At 46.6% G+C, this 19,550-nt stretch overlaps 1 protein-coding gene across 2 annotated transcripts in view; it reads left to right on the top strand.

The window, feature by feature from the left end:
• TANK (TRAF family member associated NFKB activator) overlaps positions 1-19,550 on the top strand; it is a 164,538-nt gene that overhangs the window by 110,248 nt on the left and 34,740 nt on the right. For both annotated transcript variants that reach the window (XM_063933643.1, XM_063933642.1), the window contains exon 2: positions 19,440-19,537. The gene's annotated coding sequence lies outside the window, so the exon portion shown is untranslated. The remainder of the gene's footprint in view (positions 1-19,439; positions 19,538-19,550) is intronic.

Raw genomic sequence — 19,550 nt, 5'->3', positions numbered from 1 at the left:
GTGTCTGTGAGTGGTGAATACACGTGTGTCGGCATGTCCGAGGCGGAGTGCTCTTCCTAGGAGGAGGCTGTATTAGGGACACAAACCACTGTGGGAATGAACCTGTCGGCACCGCCGACTCTGATTGGGCAAATGTGTTGAATGCTTTGAATGCTAATGTGTCTCTTATTAATAAGAGACTGGATAAATCGGACTCTCAGAACCAGGCATGGAAGAAATCTGTGGAGGATGTATTGTTACAAGTCCAGACCCCCTCGGGGTCACAAAAAAGATCATTTGCCCAGTTGGCAGACACGGATACCGACACGGACTCTGACTCCAGTGTCGACTATAGTGATACCAGATTAGATCCGAAATTAGCAAAGAGCATTCGGTACATGATTGTGGCGATAAAAGACGTATTACATATCTCGGAGGACCCTCTTGTTCCTGACAAAAGGGTCTGTATGTATAAGGGGAAGAAGCCTGAGGTAACGTTTCCTCCCTCTCATGAACTGAACACCCTATTTGAAAAGGTTTGGGAAAATCCTGACAAAAAGTTTCAGATTCCAAAAAGGATTCCGGTGGCATATCCGTTTCCCTCTGGGGATAGGGAAAAGGTGGGAGTCACCACCCATTGTGGACAAGGCTCTATAACGGCTGTCCAAAAAGGTGTCTCTTCTGTCGCCTAACATGGCAGCCCTTAAGGATCCGGCGGATCGTAGGCAGGAAACTACATTGAAATCCATTTATGTCACCACAGGTACGCTGCTCAGGCCAGCCATTGCATCTGCGTGGGTGAGTAGTGCTATCGAAAAATGGGCAGATTACTTGTCATCTGATATAGATACCCTGGATAGGGATAGCGTTCTCTTGACACTAGGTCATATCAGGGACGCTGCAGCATACCTATAGGAAGCTGCAAGGGATATTGGCCTTTTGGGTGCTAAGGCCAATGCCATGGCACTCTCAGCTAGACGAGCATTGTGGATTCATCAATGGAATGCTGATGCCAACTCTAAGAAAAATATAGAGTCTCTGCAGTATAAAGGTGGTGTCTTGTTTGGTGACGGCCTCACAGATTTGGTATCTACGGCTACCGCGGGTAAGTCGTCCTTTTTACCTTATGTTCCTGCACAACAAAAGAAAACACACCACTATCAGATGCAGTCCTTTCGGCCCAATAAATACAAGAAAGGCCGAGGTTCTTCCTTCCTTGCTACTAGAGGAAGGGGGAAAGGAAAAAAGTCACCGGCAGTGGCAGGTTCCCAGGAGCAGAAGTCCTCCCCGGCTTCTGCCAAATCCACCGCATGACGCTGGGACTCCTCTGCGGGAGTCCGCACCGGTGGGGCCGCGTCTCAAACTCTTCAGTCAGTTCTGGGTTCGTTCGGCCCTGGACCCATGGGTTTTAGAAATAGTATCCCAGGGGTTCAAACTACGAGTTTCAAGACGTTCCCCCTCGCCGATTTTTCAAATCGGCCTTACCAGCTTCTCTTCCGGACAGGGAGGTTGTATGCGACGCAATACAAAAGTTGTGTCTAAATCAGGTCATTATCAAGGTTCCCCCGTCACAACGGGGAGAAGGATTTTATTTGAGCCTGTTCGTGGTCCCGAAGCCGGACGGCTCGGTCAGACCAATCCTGAATCTAAAATCCCTCAATTTCTACCTAAGAAAATTCAAATTCAATATGGAATCTCTCCGGGCGGTGATCTCCACTCTGGAGCAAGGGGATTTTATGGTGTCGGTAGACATAAAGGATGCCTACTTGCACGTTCCCATTTATCCTCCGCATCAGGCTTACCTGAGGTTTGCAGTTCAGGATTGTCATTACCAATTTCAGACATTGCCGTTTGGTCTGTCCACGGCTCCGAGGGTTTTCACCAAGGTAATGGCGGAAATTATGGTTCTCCTGCGCAAGCAGGGAGTCACAATTATCTCCTGATAAAGGCGAGATCCAGGGACCAGTTACTGCAGAACATTACGCTCTTCCTGACAGTTCTGCAACAACATGGTTGGCTCCTAAACTTGCCGAAATCACAGTTGGTGCCGTCGACACGGCTGTCGTTTTTGGGAATGATTCTGGACACAGAATTACAGAGCGTTTTTCTTCCAGTGGAAAAAGCTCTGGAAATTCAGAACCTGGTCAAACAAATTCTGAAACCAACAAGTGTGTCAGTCCATCAATGCACTCGGTTACTGGGGAAAATGGTGGCAGCCTACGAGGCCATTCAGTTTTGCAGATTTCATGCCAGAGTGTTTCAGTGGGACCTGTTGGACAAGTGGTCCGGATCCCACCTGCACATGCACCAAAGAATAATCCTGTCTTCCAAGACCAGAATCTCACTCCTGTGGTGGCTGAACAGCTCTCACCTCCTAGAGGGGACTGGATCCTGGTAACCACGGATGCGAGTCTCCGAGGCTGGGGGGCAGTCACACAGGGGGAAAACTTCCAGGGAAGATGGTCAAGCCAAGAAACTTGTCTACACATAAACGTTCTGGAGTTAAGGGCCATTTACAACGGCCTTCTTGAAGCGGAACATCTTCTGCGCAATCTGCCAGTCCTGATTCAGTCGGACAATATAACAGCAGTAGCGTACATAAACCGCCAGGGCGGAACAAAAAGCAGAGCGGCGATGGCAGAGGCCACAAAAGTTCTCTGTTGGGTGGAAAGGCATACAAGCACTCTGTCAGCGATCTTCATTCCAGGAGTGGACAACTGGGAAGCAGACTTCCTCAGCAGACACGATCTCCATCCAGGGGAGTGGAGTCTTCATCAAGAGGTCTTCACAGAAGTGACAAGTCGTTGGGGAATTCCTCAAATAGACATGATGGCGTCTCGTCTCAACAAGAAACTGCAGAGATATTGTTCCAGGTCGAGGGACCCTCAAGCAATAGCAGTGGACGCACTAGTAACACCATGGGTGTTTCAGTCTGTGTATGTATTCCCTCCGTTTCCTCTCATTCCAAAAGTACTAAAGATCATAAGAAGAACAAAGGTTCAGGCGATCCTCATTGTTCCAGATTGGCCAAGGTGGGCTTGGTATCCAGATCTTCAGGAATTACTCATAGGAGATCCCTGGCCTCTTCCTCTACGAGAGGATCTGTTACAGCAGGGGCCGTGCGTGTATCAAGACTTACCGCGGCTACGTTTGATGGCTTGGTGGTTGAGCGCCGGATCCTAGCCCAAAAGGGTATCCCCTGTGAAGTCATTCCCACACTTCTTCAGGTTAGAAAAGGGGTAACGTCTAAACATTACCACCGTATTTAGAGGAAATATGTGTCTTGGTGTGAGTCCAAGAAGGCTCCTACGGAAGAGTTTCATTTAGGACGTTTTCTCCATTTTCTACAAGCAGGTGTGGATGCGGGCCTAAAGTTGGGCTCAATTAAAGTACAAATTTCAGCCTTATCGGTTTTCTTTCAAAAACAATTGGCCTCCCTTCCAGTAGTTCAGACTTTCGTGAAAGTCGTGTTGCACATCCAACCTCTCTTTGTGCCCCCAGTGGCTTCATGGGATCTTACCGTGGTGTTGCAGTTCCTTCAATCACATTGGTTTGAACCTTTGCAGAAGGTAGAGTTGAAATTCGTCACTTGGAAAGTGGTCACTTTGTTGGCCTTGGCATCCGCGAGGCGGGTGTCTGAATTAGCGGCTTTGTCTCACAAGAGCCTATTTGATTTTCCATGAGGATAGAGCGGAGTTGAGGACTCGTCAGCAATTTCTGCCGAAAGTGGTTTCGTCATTCCACATGAACCAACCTATTGTGGTGCCAGTGACTACTGACACCTTAGTGGAATCGAAGTCTCTCGATGTAGTCAGAGCTTTGAAAATTTATGTCGCCAGAACGGCTCAGATTAGGAAAACGGAGGCTCTGTTTGTCCTGTTTGCTCCCAACAAGATTGGGGCTCCTGCTTCCAAGCAGACTATTGCGCGCTGGATCTGTAATACGATTCAGCATGACCATTCTACGGCTGGGTTACCATTACCGAATTCGGTGAAGGCCCATTTTACCAGGAAAGTGGGTTCGTCCTGGGTGGCTGCCCGAGGGGTCTCGGCATTACAACTTTGCCGAGCAGCTACTTGGTCGGGTTCAAATACCTTTGCGAAGTTTTACAAGTTTGATACCCTGGCCGAGGAAGATCTCATGTTTGGTCAATCGGTGCTGCAGAGTCGTTCGCACTCTCCCGCCCGTTCTAGAGATTTGGTATAACCCCATGGTGCTTGATGTGACCCCAGCATCCTCTAGGACATATGAGAAAATAGGATTTTAATACCTACCGGTAAATCCTTTTCTCTTAGTCCGTAGAGGATGCTGGGCGCCTGTCCCAGTGCGTACTGTATCTGCAGTTATTAGTTGTGGTTACACACATGTTGTGTAACGTTTATAGTCAGCCTGTTGCTGATGTTGTTCATGCCGTTGACTTGCGTTGTGTTGAATGCCATGTTGTACGGCGTGCATGAGGTGTGAGCTGGTATGTATCTCACCTTAGTTAAAAATTAAATCTTTTTCCTCGAAATGTCCGTCTCCCTTGGCACAGTTCCTGTAACTGGAGTCTGGAGGAGGGGCATAGAGGGAGGAGCCAGTTCACACCCCTTTGAAAGTCTTAAAGTGTCCATGTCTCCTGCGGATCCCGTCTATACCCCATGGTTCTTGATGTGACCCCAGCATCCTCTACGGACTAAGAGAAAAGGATTTACCGGTAGGTATTAAAATCCTATTTTCTCTTCTTTAGGTAACATATCATCAATGGGTGATTCATTCGGCCATCTCCATTTCAGTTAGGAACTTAGTCCAGTTTAGATCATGGTCTCTATCACTTGCATAAGTTCATGGGAGTCCCCTCATCTCAGGGATATTTTCAACCAGATCACTTACTGCAGATAAGTAATACCCCTTTTCCACCAAAACCTGGGTACAACAAGGGTAAGTGAACTTGGTTTCAAGCATGAAATCCCATTTACACTGCAGGCTAGGCTTGGGTTATTGTCGGGACTCCCCTCTGCCGGCCCCGACTCTCCGTAACCCAGGTTGGATGTTTCGGGTCACACTTTTCATATTGCATGCTACCAGGGTCGAATTCCCAGGTAATGCCACTCGGATTTTTTTAAACTGACCCTTTCCCACCAAATCTTGTCCCGGGTTACCCCAGCAATAACCCTATTGGTGGAATAGGGATATGAGAGTCATAGGGACAGGCATAATTTTGTGAACCAGCTTGTTCTAGTGGAAACTTTCTTAGCGGTACATTATGTTGTCTTGCGGTGAGCCTCTTGACCCTTTTTGTAATGGACTAAAAGAATTAGCATTGCCTGAATGAGAAGGCACATACTGTATATTCCAGTGTGTCTTGGGTTTCCGGCGTGTCTTGGGTCTCCAGTGGAGTCCAGGAGTGGATTGCTGCATGAAGAGCTACGTGTACAGTACCTGCATTACAGTTGCCCATTGTTCTGCAATATTCTTTGGCTAGAAGAAATAGATGATACAAAAACAAGAGCTCCCAGTTGGAGGATATTTCTTGCTGTGATGTAAGATATGACTTTCCCTCCCCCTAAAGTTTCTTCGTCTTCATGCAATGACTCATTAGTTTTGATTGTTCCAATCTTTATTATTTTCATGTTGCCAATTAAAATACGCTTTCTGTTGAGGAGTAAGGATTCTAAATGATTTTTCTGCAGCGGGGTACACTGGGATTCCACAGGGAATACATCATGGTATAGAGTTGGATCTTGATCCGAGGCACCAACAGGCTAAAGCTTTGACTGTTCCCAGGATGCACTGCACTGCCTCCTCTATAACCCTGCCTCCGGGCACTGGAGCTCAGTTTGTAAGTTGACTGCAGGTCACTAACAGGTGGGGCTGCGCTAGGCAGCCCTGAAAAGAGCTTTTTAAGATGACTTCAAGGGCCACAGCACTGTTTATGTCATTCTGACATTCTGTGCTGCGGCTCCATCACTTCCCCAGCAGCGCTGCATACGCCCGCGGCCGGGTTCCCAGGTACTTGCAGTGGAGGCGCACCGGTCTTCAGGCACACCACCGCTGACGCTCCCCTGAATCGCGTTGCTGCACATCAGGGAGGAGGTAAGAGGGTCCCCCAGGTGGGACCCACCGGTAAATCGTGGAGACGGGCCGCGCCGGTGGCGTAGACACTGTACTGCACAGGGACCCCACTATATCCACCAGGGCAGGGAGCATAGGTCGGATTTACTAAAATCCATTTTACATAGGTTCCACAGTACCAGGTGGTGAGGACCAGCATAGGAGATAAGGCGTTGACCTTTAGCCCCTCCCCCAGTTCCGGGCGCCATCTACTGCTGGTGGTCCCACCCTGGAGCTACATTTCACTCTCCTCACTCCCTGACAGAAATTTTGGCACCATCTTTACACAGGTAGCTGAGCTGATCTCCAGAACTGCAGGGACTGTCTCCTCTGTAAAGTCGCCTGTCTCGTCAGCACTGTGCATTTACAGGCACTTAAGTATTTTACATGTAATTTTAGACAGCGTTAGTTAAAAACAAGTGTACTGCTATCTGAATATTTAGTACAAGTATTCTGTGATATACATCCAGTATCTACTGTGCATTGTTATATCTATATGTAGTTTTACTAGTCCAGTGCAGTTTTATTGTTTATCTGTAATAACTTCTGCATTGTACTTGTGACTGAGTGTCACTATAACTGGCTATATTGTACTGTTACGCTCTAAGGCTACATTCCCTATAATGTCTGCCACACAGGGCTGGAAATCCGAGCATGCCCCTGCATCATGCAGTGCTCGCACCAAGGATTTACCTGAGGGGGAAGTTTAAGATCAGGGGTGGGGATCCTCAGACCAGTGGGCCGTATAAGGCCCACAAAGCCACTTGATCCGGCCCTCCCAGGCTCACCTAACCAAAAGAGATGCCGGGCGCCCGCTGAGATTTTGTTACTAGCGGGTGACCGTATTCTTCCCCTCAGCAGCAGCCGGAGGCAGGAGCTCACTCCTGAGCTCCGGCTTCCGGCTCTGCAGTGTGCGTGTATGCCTGTGCGGTGCTATGGGAGAGATGTTATGACGTCTCTCCCATAGTTCTGAGAAGCGGGCAGCCAGGCAGAGGGCAAGGGTCCGGAAGCAGGTGTGGGGCTGGTGAGTATTTTGTTTTTTCTTTCTTTTAATTGTGTGTGTGTGTGTAAGCGGCGCTACTAGGGGTCATATCTGATCATTTTTGTATGGCCCCCGAAGGATTTTATAAATATCCAAATGGCCCTTGGTAGAAAAAAGGTTCCCCACCCCTGTTTTAGATGATGGTTCAGGCACTGGGTGCCATACATCTCCCAGTCAGCCCGCAGCACTTGTGGCCAATCAGGAACCACCTTGGGCAGCGTTCTCAAGTATGCTAAATATGCTTGTGACACGTCTTACGCCCCCTGTGGAACCTCCTGTGCCATTGCAGCCTCATATTGTCCCTGTAGTTAATCCGCCCTGGGCGGACACTCTGTCTACCCAATTACAACAATTAATCAATTTTTGGTTAGACAAAAGTCTACTCCACGCCCCTCTGGGTTCAAGGTGTCATCTGAGCGGGCCATTTCTTCCTCACAATCCACTAATATTTTGGATAATTCTTCTGAGGAGGATGGGGAATATACTGATCCGTCAGACACTGATACAGTCACTTCTGATGAGGAATCTACAACTCAGGTTGATGCTCCTGACCTAGTGTAGGCTATTACCCTGATTCTCCAAATTGATGATGAGATCGATCCCACTATTGCGTCTAAGAAACCTGATAATTTCAAACGTCAGAAGGTTACTAAAGTAGTCTTACCACATTCTGACCATTTGATTGACATATACGTCAGGAATCCTGGTCGTCTCCTGGAAAGAAATTTTCCCTGTCTAAAGAGATGCTGGCTCATTATCCTATCCCTGCGGAGTTGAGTAACAAGTGTCGCCCATCTTGTGGTGTCATCTACTCTGCCTGTCACCACTGTCACCTCACTGAAGGAACCAACAGATAAGCGTGTGGAGGGATGCCTGAAGTCTATTTACTCTCTTACCGGTGCTGTACATAGACCCACTATAGCAGCCTCCTGGGCCGCGAAAGGAATTGAAGCATGGGTTCAGGCAATTGAGGATGAGCTGCCTCAGGATATTTCTGACACTGCCAGACAGTATCTGTCTCCTGTTACCACAGCCTCCCACTATATTCAGGAGGCAGCCTCTGAGGCAGGTGTAATGGCGGTAAAGGTGTCTACTACGTCTACTGGCTCGCCGAATTCTGTGGTTGAGGTTCTGGAAGGTGAACCTAGACTCCAAAAATACCTTGGAGGTGTTCCCTTTTAAGGGAGACATCCTTTTTGGGGAGGATCTGAATAAGTTCTTGACTGACTTGGCAACTGCTAAGACTGCATTTCTCCCAAGTACTAGATAGAAAGTACAGCACAACTTCTAAATCTGCTAAAAATCCCCATTCAAAAGTAGTAACTCAGGATTTTAAATTGCGGTATTTAATACGCATATACAATTATTATCCTAACCTGACTTTACTTTCTAAAACTGGGAACTTCTGTAAGTCATCCAAGTCAATATTGACACAATTGTTGCAAGACATTCTCTTGGTGTTTATATGGGAGAAGCAAATCTCCAACAGCAAGGCGCACCATTAGATACATAGTTTCACAAATAAGGTATTGAAAAGCAAAGGAACACTCTAGCTCTAAAGCTGGGTACACACTGGCAGATATAGCTGCAGTTCAATCGATCTGCAGATATATCTGCAGATGGTGGTTGTTCATACACACAGAAAGATGCACCAATATATCTTTAAGATATATCTGCTGTTCAATCTATCTGCAGCTATATATGCAGATGGGGATTGTTCATACACACTGAAAGATTTGGTTCACTACGATCTGCCGGCGGCCGGCCTCCCGGCGACCAGCATACTGGCGCCGGGAGGCCGGCCGCCGGCTTACCGACAGTGTGGCGAGCGCAAATGAGCCCCTTGCGGGCTCGCTGCGCTACGGCCACACTATTTTATTCTCCCTCCAGGGGGGGTCATGGACCCCCACGAGGGAGAATAAGTGTCGGTATGCCGGCTGTCGGGCTCCCGGCGCCGGTATGCTGGTCGACCACCCGAAAGATGCACTAATATATCTGCAGATATATTGGTCATCTGCTGTGTTGCACAGCAGATGCAATATATCTGTGAAAGACGTCTTTCACAGACATATTGCTTGTACACACCTGCAGATCAGCAAAAGATATATTAGACAACCAACTGATTGGCCAATATATCTGCCAATGTGTACCCAGCATTAGTTTTCAGGCATAAATTATATGAGCCAGAAATTATTATTAGGTCATGTGAGCCAGAAATTATCATTGGGGGATGTTATATAAGTGATATCCATAAGAAAGAACAGGACACTGAATATTTTTAAATACTTTATTCACGAATATACATACATTTTTCATCACTTTTTTTTTTTTTTTTTTATTTAATTTTCTTTTACACTTCGCTTTACTTAGCCTGTAACTAGGCTAAATAGTTATCAATAAACAAGAGTCCCCACAGGTTATCAGAAAGTGGTGGTATGTCAATATCCTTTTTCCTTTTAAAAATAAAGTAAATAAATTGTATTTTAAACCATAGCAAAATTTAAAGGGACGGAGTGCACCCATTCAATCCGATTCGTTTACTCCTTGCATACTGCTAACTTGTTTAATCGGAGCGTAGCACCCATATAGGTGGCCAATCATTAAGACATCATAGGGAGTAAGTTGCTGTTTTCCTGTTTGATTATTTGTTTATGTACTCTGTAATTGGGCGCTGCGGAACCCTTGTGGCGCCATATAAATAAAAGATAATAATAATAATAATCCCGAAAAAAGACCATCATTCCCTGAAGTGAATTTATAAGTATCTGGTGCGGATGAAAACCCCCTTCTCTATCCTCCCAAGTACTAATCCTTCTGCACCGAAGGCAAAGAGTACCACTTTTCATTCCTTTCGACCTCCAGGGAAGGCAAAGAGTCAGGCTTACCTGAGACAGACTCGTACTTCCAAATCCACTAAGCCCAAACCTAAACAATCCTAGGCCGCCCATCAGCCTGCTTCCAAACAGGACAAGCCCGCTGCATGACTGGGCGGGCCTCCCCCTGGGGGATCCCAGGGTGGGAGGCCGACTTCTGCAGTTCGCCCAGGACTGGTTCAAGACCACTTCGGACGCCTGGGTGCGGGAACTTGTCTCTCACGGGTACGCAATCTCTTTCAAGAGACGTCCCCTCACCAGTTCTGCTCAATGGTTATCCCTTCAGATCTGTTGAAAGCGCAAGCTCTACACTTGGTTGTACAATCCCTCCTGGACACATGAGTGGTAGTGCCGGTACCTCTGTCCCAGAGAGGCAGGGGATACTATTCGACCCTGTTTCTAGTTCCAAAGCCGAATGGGTCCTTCCGGCCTATACTCAACCTCAAATCATTGAACAAATTCGTGAGAGTGTCCAAATTCCGTATGGAAACTCTGCGCTCTATTGTACTGGCCATGGAACCCGAAGACTATATGGTATCCCTGGACGTACAGGATGCTTACCTGCATATACCTATTGCCATATCACATCAGCAATATCTGCGGTTTGCTATTTGCTCTGCCATTTCGACTGGCCACAAACCCTCGGATCTTCACCAAGGTCATGGCCGTGATGACGGCCCTTCTCCGCCATCATGGGATCAGGATCCTGCCAAATCTGGATGACTTGCTGATCCTGGCGAACTCCCAAGATGTTCTCCTCAGTCATCTGGAACTGACGGTCCAATTCCTACAAGTCCACGGGTGGCTCATCAACTGGAAAAAGAATTCGCTGGGGGCACTGCTGGACACACCCAGCCAGAGATTGTTTCTGTCTCCAGAGACGGTCCTGAAACTTCAGGACAGGATCAGATACTTCCGCTCTCCCCCAAGAGGCTCGATACACTCGGCGATGCAAGTACTAGGCCTCATGGTGTCTGCTTTCGACATGGTAGAGTATGCTCAATTTCATTCCCGACCTCTGCAGAGTTAATCCTTTCCAAGTGGGACGGCCTGCCTCATCGAATCAGGTCTCAAATTATCTCCTTGACTCCGGAGGTTCGTCTGTCTCTGAGCTGGTGGCTACAGGACCAAAAGTTGAGCAGGGGCCGTCCCTTCTGGAACTCCAACTGGGTCCTCCTGACAACGGATGCCAATCTGCGAGGTTGGGGCGCGGTGTTAGAGCAACACTCTCTCCAGGGTCGGTGGACCAGGGAGGAATCTCTAGTCCCGATAAACATTCTGGAATTGCGGGCAGTGTTCAATGCATTGACGCTTGCCCTGCCTCTGGTGCAGAACAGGCAGGTTCAAGTACAATCAGACTACGCCACCATGGTGGCGTACATAAATCATCAAGGCGGCACTCGAAGCTGCATGGCAATTCTGTAAGTATCAAAAATCCTCCGTTGAGCGGAACACCATCTGCCAGCAATATCTGCAGTGTTCATTCCCGGAGTCCTCATCTGGGAAGCGGATTTCCTCAGTCGTCAGGATGTTCACTCCGGAAAGTGGAGTCTTCATCCGCAAGTCTTTCAACTCCTAGTGGACAAGTGGGGCCTACCAGATGTAGACCTGATGGCGTCTCGACACAATCACAAGGTTCCGGTCTTCGGATCAAGGACAAGGGATCCTCAAGCAGTGTTCATGGATGCACTGGCAATTACATGGATCTTTCAGCTGTCATATGTGTTCCCTCCAGTGTCACTCCTGCCCAGGGTACTACGGAAGTTCAAGCAATTAAGAGGAATACTACCTCTAGTCGCTCCAGCGTGGCGCAGACAGCATTGGTTCTCAGACCTGAAAGGTCTATCAATAGAGCGTCCTCTTCTACTTCCTCAACCCCCAGACCTCATCATTCAGGGCCCTTGTCTCTATCCGGACCTTGCCAGACTGGCTTTAACGGCGTGGCTCTTGAAGCTTCACTCCTGAGGGCCAAAGGATTCTCCGAGGCGGTTATTCAAACTATGTTGAAGGCCCGCAAGCCGGCTTCTGCGCGGATTTATTACAGGGTCTGGAACTCTTACTTCACATGGTGTGCTGCTAAGAATTATGATGCCTATTCGTTCTGAACTTCCAGGCTTTTGGCTTTTCTGCAACAAGGCCTAGACTTAGGCCTTCGTCTGGCCTCCCTCAAGGTTCATATTTCTGCCTTGTCGGTGTGGTTTCAGAGGAAGATTGCATCTATTCCTGGTGTTCATACTTTCACTCAAGGCGTTTTACGGATTCAGCCTCCCTATGTCTGTCCTGTGGCTCCATGGGATCTGTCTGTTGTCTTAAATGCCCTACAAGAGTCTCCATTTGAACCTCCTTGAGTCTGTGTACCTTAAATGCCTTACGCTTAAGGTCGTGTTTCTGCTGGCTATTGCCTCTGCTAGGAGAATGTCGGACTTAGGCGCTTTGTCCTGTCATCCACCCTTTTTGATATTTCACCGTAACCAGGCAGTTCTTCAAACTCCCCCCCGGTTATCTACCGAAAGTGGTATCTTCTTTCCTTCTTCACCAAGAGATTGTGGTTCCGGCTTTTATCACTTCTGGTTTGTCTTCCAAAGAACGGTCTTTGGATGTGGTACGGGCTCTCCGTATCTACATGGAGAAAACTGCCTCTATCAGGAGGTCAGATACCCTGTTTGTACTTTTTGGTTTTCACAAACATGGCTGGCCTGAGAATAAGCAAACCTTGGCCAGATGGATTAGAATGATGATTGCACAAGCCTATGCGCAGGCTGAACTCCCAGCTCATGCTGCTATCAAAGCCCATTCTACTCGGTCTGTTGGACCTTCTTCGGAGGCCCGCCGTAGTGCGTCCGCTAAATAATTGTGCAAGGCTGCTACGTAGTCCTCGGTGAACACATTCATTAGGTTCTATGCCTTTGATACTTCCGCCTCCCAGGATGCATCCTTTGGAAGCTGGATTCTTGTGCCCGCTACAGTGCGTCCCCTCCCATGAGGAACTGCTTTATGACATCCCCGATGTTATTCCCTGTGTAATCCCAGTGTACCACGCTGCAGAAAAGGAGATTTATGGTAGACTTACCATAGTTAAATCTCTTTCTGCGAGGTACACTGGATTCCACGGGGCGCCCACCTTGACGCACTTAGCTTCTTTGGATTTGTATGGCATTAGCCGCTGGTCCCTTCTCCTGTTGTGAGAATGTGGTTCTATGTGACTAACATCTGCCGTCTTTTACCTGCTACTGCGTTGGACTGGTTAACGAAACTGAGCTCCAGTGCCCGGAGGTGGGGTTATAGAGGAGGGGGTGCAGTGCATCCTGGGAACAGTCAAAGCTTTGGTGCCTCGGATCAAGATCCAACTCTACACCCCCAATGTATTCCCTGTGGAATCCAGTGTTCCTCGCAGAAAGAGATTTAACTATGGTAAGTCTACCATAAATCTCCTTTTTTCTGTGACTCTAGAGAATGTTTGTTTGAGGTAATAATGAATCCATGCCTGTAACATGAAGTTAGGAGCTGGTTGGTTGGTACTTTTGCTCTGCCGACTTTCTCTCTGCAAGGCTTATTAGGGTGTAGTATGGTATGCCGGTGGCCGGGCTCCCGGCTACCAGCATACTGGCACCGGGAGCCCGACCGCCGGCATATCGACAGCGTGGCGAGCGCAAATGAGCCCCTTGCGGGCACGGTTCTCCCTCCAGGGGGGTCGTGGACCCCCAGGAGGGAGAATATCTGTCGGTATGCCGGTGTCGGTATACTGTGCGCCGGGATCCCGACATTCGGCAACCTGAAGACCACCCGCTTATTACATAGACTCCACTGTTTGAAAAATTACCGTTGGGAGCTATTTGGTGGTTTATCAGGACTGTCTTTTATATGGGCTCAGTGGGCAGTTGACCAAGGGCCCCATGAGTTGAAGGGCCCTAGGCCGATAGCTGAGGGTCCCCTTTTTCAAGGGGTACCAAATTTTTGATTATAGGCCCTAGGGAACCGGAGATATCCAACTTCAAAGCAGTGTAGGGAAAGGAAGGTGAGGGTTAGGTACCAAGCGGGAAGGGTTAGGTTTAGGCAGCGGAGAAGTTAGTGTTAGGCACCCCCGGGAGGGTTAGAGTTTGCCCCCACTGGGAGGATTAGGGTAGGGGACAGGGGAAGTTTAAAGGGTTAACTACCGGGCTGTCAGGTATCCCGTCCATCAGGATTAAAAACTGAACCCCCATCAGAGCCTGTTAATTACTCTTCCCAGCCAGATATCTCGGGTTCTATCTGTCTTAGAGTTTTTATGAGGCTATATTCCAAAAGCTGGGACTCTTCCCTTTCTGCGGACACTGGCAGCTTGTCCAGAAACAAAGATGCCCAGAAACAAAGATATCAGCCTTCCAGCAACTGGTCCCTGCTCCACATGCCTGGTATGCAGTTTTATGCTTTGGCTCCTGAACTCTGATCCCTGAGTCCTGAGTAGCTCCTGAAAGGTGGGACTCTCTAATTTGGTTCCAAAGCTAAGAAATCTATTTCCAGGAACTGGAGATACCTTCAGTCAAGCTAGCTGCCCTCCCACCGGAAAATGATGATTGTTAAGCCCACTCCACTATCCACCCCTCCCCTTCGAATTAACACCCCCTACCACCCTGGAAGTCATGTACTGGGGCCCTTTATTCAGCGCAATGCCCACTTCTACAGTTTAGTGTTCTCTCTCCTGCCCCATCTCCCACCATCTGTGCAGTAAAGGTGTAATTAGCAGAAATTAATGCTCCAGGTCTTACATGGTGAGCAGAATGTAGAACACCCCCTACCGCCCATGGGACATCAAAGCTGTTGCTGATAACACCCCTGGATGATGGGTAGGGGCCCCAGTGCATTGCTTTGCCCAAGGGCCTACACTGCTGTTAAGCTGGCCCTGTGGTTTGTATCTCTTCTGTTTAAAATATAATGTTTAATAACGTTATTAGAGTAACAATAATTCCTACAATAATTACAATTTAAGACTATACAGTAGAATCTGTGTCTATATAATCCACTATGCTCAATTTGAATCTGGACATAACAAACTACTTTCAGGGAGTGTCTACTCTAAACCCCTCCAAAAAAATTCAAAAGGCCTCTTTCCTAGGATGCGTACTTGCGGTAGTCCAGCATTGCTCTTCTCTCCTTCTCCATGTTTCTATATCTCACTCTAACATCAGGTGGAATAAATCAAGAAATAAGTTGGAAGGCAGCCTGAGTTTGCTAAAGTGTTGATTGTTTTTTTTCTCCCAAATTTTTACAGCGGGATTTAAAAGATTGCTGATTTAAATCCAGCTGTAATGTCAGCGAAAAATCTGTACTTTTGCTAAAATCGGAGCCTATTACATTTCCATCCTTGAGGCTGCTATATAGTGTGAATGTTCAATGTCATGTTTATTTAGAAATCAGATATCACAAGAGCATTTAAATTAACATAAATTTTCCATCCAAGTTACAAGATACTTTACTTAAATATGTGCAGACTGAATATAATATAATGAGCTTGTACTCTGCTCTATACACACAACATAGTGTATCAGAGTAGACCTAATCCTGCAGACAAATACGTAATTTCTTACAGATATTAGTGCTGACAGTAGTATCCTCAAATTTACAGCAATCCTCATGAAGGTCTGGCTATTAAAATCTTCTTGACATGAGGAGAAATATTAGGCCAACTGCAATGGTTCATGAAGGTTCCCAGATTTCCAGTTCATTCTTCAAACTCTCCATGAATGTTGGGAGACGCCCTAAAAAGGTGATGCTCTGCCTGAAGAGTCTAGCAAGTTTCTAGAGTCCATGCTGGGTGAGCGCAGCAGTTAGAACATCATCACGCTCTGCCCACCATGGAGGGAATAGGATGTGTGCTACAAAAAAAGGTGTTCGCGGGGCGGAGGTGTTGAAGCAGCTTGGTGGGGGGTCGCGTCATGGACAACGGAGACGTGTCCTGATGTTTGCGGGGTGGGCCGCTGCGTGATGTCACACACAGACGATGCAACCCAAAACATGGCGGCAAGGCGACTGCCTTCGCAGCTGCGGAGGCAGAGAGCTACCCTTATGATGTGAGCGCATCGCTATTTAGTGATGCACTCTCATTTCATTGGGGGGGGGGACCCAGCATGCGGGGTGGCCTTGCCCTCTGCTGGGCGACCGCCCGCATGCTAGAGAAAGGAGTTGTAGTTTTGCAATTTCTTGCAAAACTACAGCTCCTATTAATCTTCAAGACAACTAATACTTCTTATTCTACAATGGACAAGCCAGTAGTGCATATTTGCCTAATGTACCGGAATAGCTGGGCACCTCTGAATCTGGGGAGGTGTTCCCTCTGCTCGGAAGAGTGTTCCAAGTCTCTCGGAGCTGGCCATGCCTGCCCAACCAGCTCAGTGTCCAGCCGTCCAATGGAGCAATTCATGCTAAATTGCGTCATCCTAGCCCTGCCCTTCCTCCCCCCCCCCACACTTTACAATGGGGGTCATTCCGAGTTGTTCGCTCGTTGCCGATTTTCGCTATATTGCGATTAGTCGCTTACTGCGCATGCGCAAGGTATGCAAAGCGCATGTGCTTAGTTATTTTACTAAAAACTGTTTTGCTGCAGCGTCTGCGGCGCTTTTCAGTCGCACTGGTGTTCGATAAATGATTGACAGGAAAGGGGCGTTTCTGGGCGGCAACTCAGCGTTTCCCGGCGTTGGCTAAAAAAACGCAGGCGTGTCAGGGAAAAACGTGGGAGTGTCTGGAGAAACGGGGGAGTGGCTGGTCGAACGCAGGGCGTGTTTGTGACGTCAAACCAGGAACGAAACGGCCTGAGCTGATCGCAGTGTAGGAGTAAGTCTCGAGCTATTCAGAAACTGCTAAGAATTATTTATTCGCAATTCTGCTAATCTTTCGTTCGCTATTCTGCTATGCTAAGATACACTCCCAGAGGGCGGCGGCCTAGCGTGTGCAATGCTGCTAAAATCAGCTAGCGAGCGAACAACTCGGAATGACCCCCAATGTCTGTAATCTCATCAATGCTACAATCAGAAAGTCGGCAAGTATGTAGTATTGCCTGGTTTCACGTTGCTATCGTGTTCTGATTCTGTGTTGCCCACTAATTTTCCAGCCTTTACAAGCCACATATTTTGAAGCGCTCCTGCATTAAATATATTTGGCATGGCAAATTTATCGTGGCCCTAGTTTGCTTTACAAAGAGTAACAAAACAATAAAAAAATAAAGCAAACCTATAATCGTTTTATGTCCCCCCACAGTATAGGTTCGCTGTATAGTTAGTGAGTTTCTGTCATGTTTAGTCCTCTGGTAGCATGTATAGAATCAAGCAGGAAATAATTTAATCGGATTGACAGATAAAAAAATATTAAATAGTTGACAACAAACAAAAGGGTGTGAAAAGTACTTTGTGTAGACATATGCATTATCCCCATCAATGTGTATGGACTGTTTCCAGGCAATTTCAAAGACGATAACACATGTTCACAAATGTTTTCTGCCCACACTTGCATATGGCTGATGAATAGAGAAAATTTACTGGCTAACAACCATGGTGCAGCTATAATCACCTTATTTCTTTATTAGCATTCATTTATATAGCGCCAACGTGCTCCGCACCACTTCACAATTTGACTTTTGCAGACACTACAAAGAAGGTTGTCTGGGAATTGATTGATTTTTTATTTATGTGGTTCTTAATCTAGGGACTGGGATGACTTTACAGTACTGGGCATTTTATTTACAGAGATGCATTAGTTTGTACACAATGCTAACAGATCAATGGTTCTATTGGGGTTGACTGTACAGATTATCAAGCTGGTTTTAAACAGGAAAATGAAGAGTCGTATGCAGAATGTAATAATAATAATTTATAATAATAATTTTATTTATATAGCGCTCTTTCTCCAAACAGGACTCAAGGCGCTTTACATCAAAACAAGCATAATACAGAAGATTAATACAGCAATACACAGGCCACACAGGCATAAAAATGAAAGCCTAAAATGCAGAGAGTAATCATTATGCAGGGTTGGTGTAGGCTAAAAACCAAATGGTTATTTTATTTAGTTCCATCCTACCCTTTTTTGAATGTTCGTTTATTTCAATGCTACAACGAATAATCTGCTGTGGTTGGTAATCTGTAAAATTCTGATGCATGGCTTACACGTTCCTCATATTTATACATGCAACAAAACGCTATTTTCTCTGGCTGTTAAGATAAAGAAAACAATCCTTTTCCTATCACCATATGTAGTAATCTGAAAAGATGGGCGTAATAACTTTTTATTTATTTTTTTCTTGTCTCTTCATACCACTTCTAATATACAGCAGCCACCATAGCTCGCAATGGCTGTGCAGATCTGCAATTAATGGAGATGAGAGAAGCTCCTCAGACAGCACAAACCTATTTATGCCTATGGAGATCTCCCACAGCCTCCGCCCGCCTCCAGAAACTGACACTGGGCGTGTGCGCATTGTCAGATTCTCAGGAGGAGTCTTTCAGAAAAGTGAAAAACTCCTGATGTGGGTGAGATAGAACTTGCAGGAACAGCTGTTCTCTCAGCCATTGTTACTGCAAGTTACATTTAGTACATATAGAGGAGGATTTTGTTAAAAATGATAGTCTGTTACAGTATGGACTGATTATATTACTACCCCTAAGTGCCCGGAGCGATTCAGTTACTGCCCATGACTTGTACTGAGAGTGGCTGTGAGGAAAAGTCGGTGTAAGTGCACCCTTAAGTCGCAGGTTTACCCCAGGTAGTATTTGAATACCTCCAGCACTTAGCCCAGGTCCGAAAGCTATTCATGGGATAACAGCGTAAAGTAGTTGAATAACTCCAGGCACTGGGGCTACAGCCTTGCTAATTGTATCTGGTATTGCTGTACCTATAATGGGTGCAGGGTGTGTATTGTAGGTCCAGGGGGGAATACACCGCACACCCTGCACCCATATAATTACACTTAGCCCCTCTGGAGTCTCATGGCAGATGATGCTGCAGACACAAATCAACTGGAAAATGGCACTGTGGCCATTTTTCCTGTGACTCGCACATGCGCAATAGATATGTACTTAGGAGTAAGGCATGGGCGCCATATTCCCGGAGACCTGTGCATGGACAGTAGACTTTGGGTGCTGTGGCTGCTGCCAGAGAGGCATTGACCCACATGGGGCCTCTCCTCTCTTAATCTACCCCGGCACCAGGATATATCTGAAGTTTGCATTTTTATCTAATAATAAATTAATTAATTTATTAATTAATAATTAATTGAGTTTTATCACATCTACATACCTTGTTATGTGAAATTTTTGTCTGTATATCCACTTATAAAATTGTATTTGAGGTTTGTCCAGTATCAACATAAAGAAAGTAAACATTTGTAAAATAACATGAAATGTAATATGGATTTTACGTTTATTATCATTAAAGTTAAATCATAATTTCATTCCTTTTTTTTTCTTCTTTTTTTTAACTTGCAGACCCAAAACGGTAACATGATTACACATCCTGACGATGACTTAAATAAGGACAATACAAAATACAGTTACCGGTATCTTGTGTTCTAGTTACTTTTCAGGTGAGTTGTGTCA

This window comes from Pseudophryne corroboree, chromosome 7 (assembly GCF_028390025.1).
Source record: "Pseudophryne corroboree isolate aPseCor3 chromosome 7, aPseCor3.hap2, whole genome shotgun sequence".
Classification (NCBI taxonomy): domain Eukaryota; kingdom Metazoa; phylum Chordata; class Amphibia; order Anura; family Myobatrachidae; genus Pseudophryne; species Pseudophryne corroboree.
This window is presented reverse-complemented; position numbering and strand designations above follow the sequence as displayed.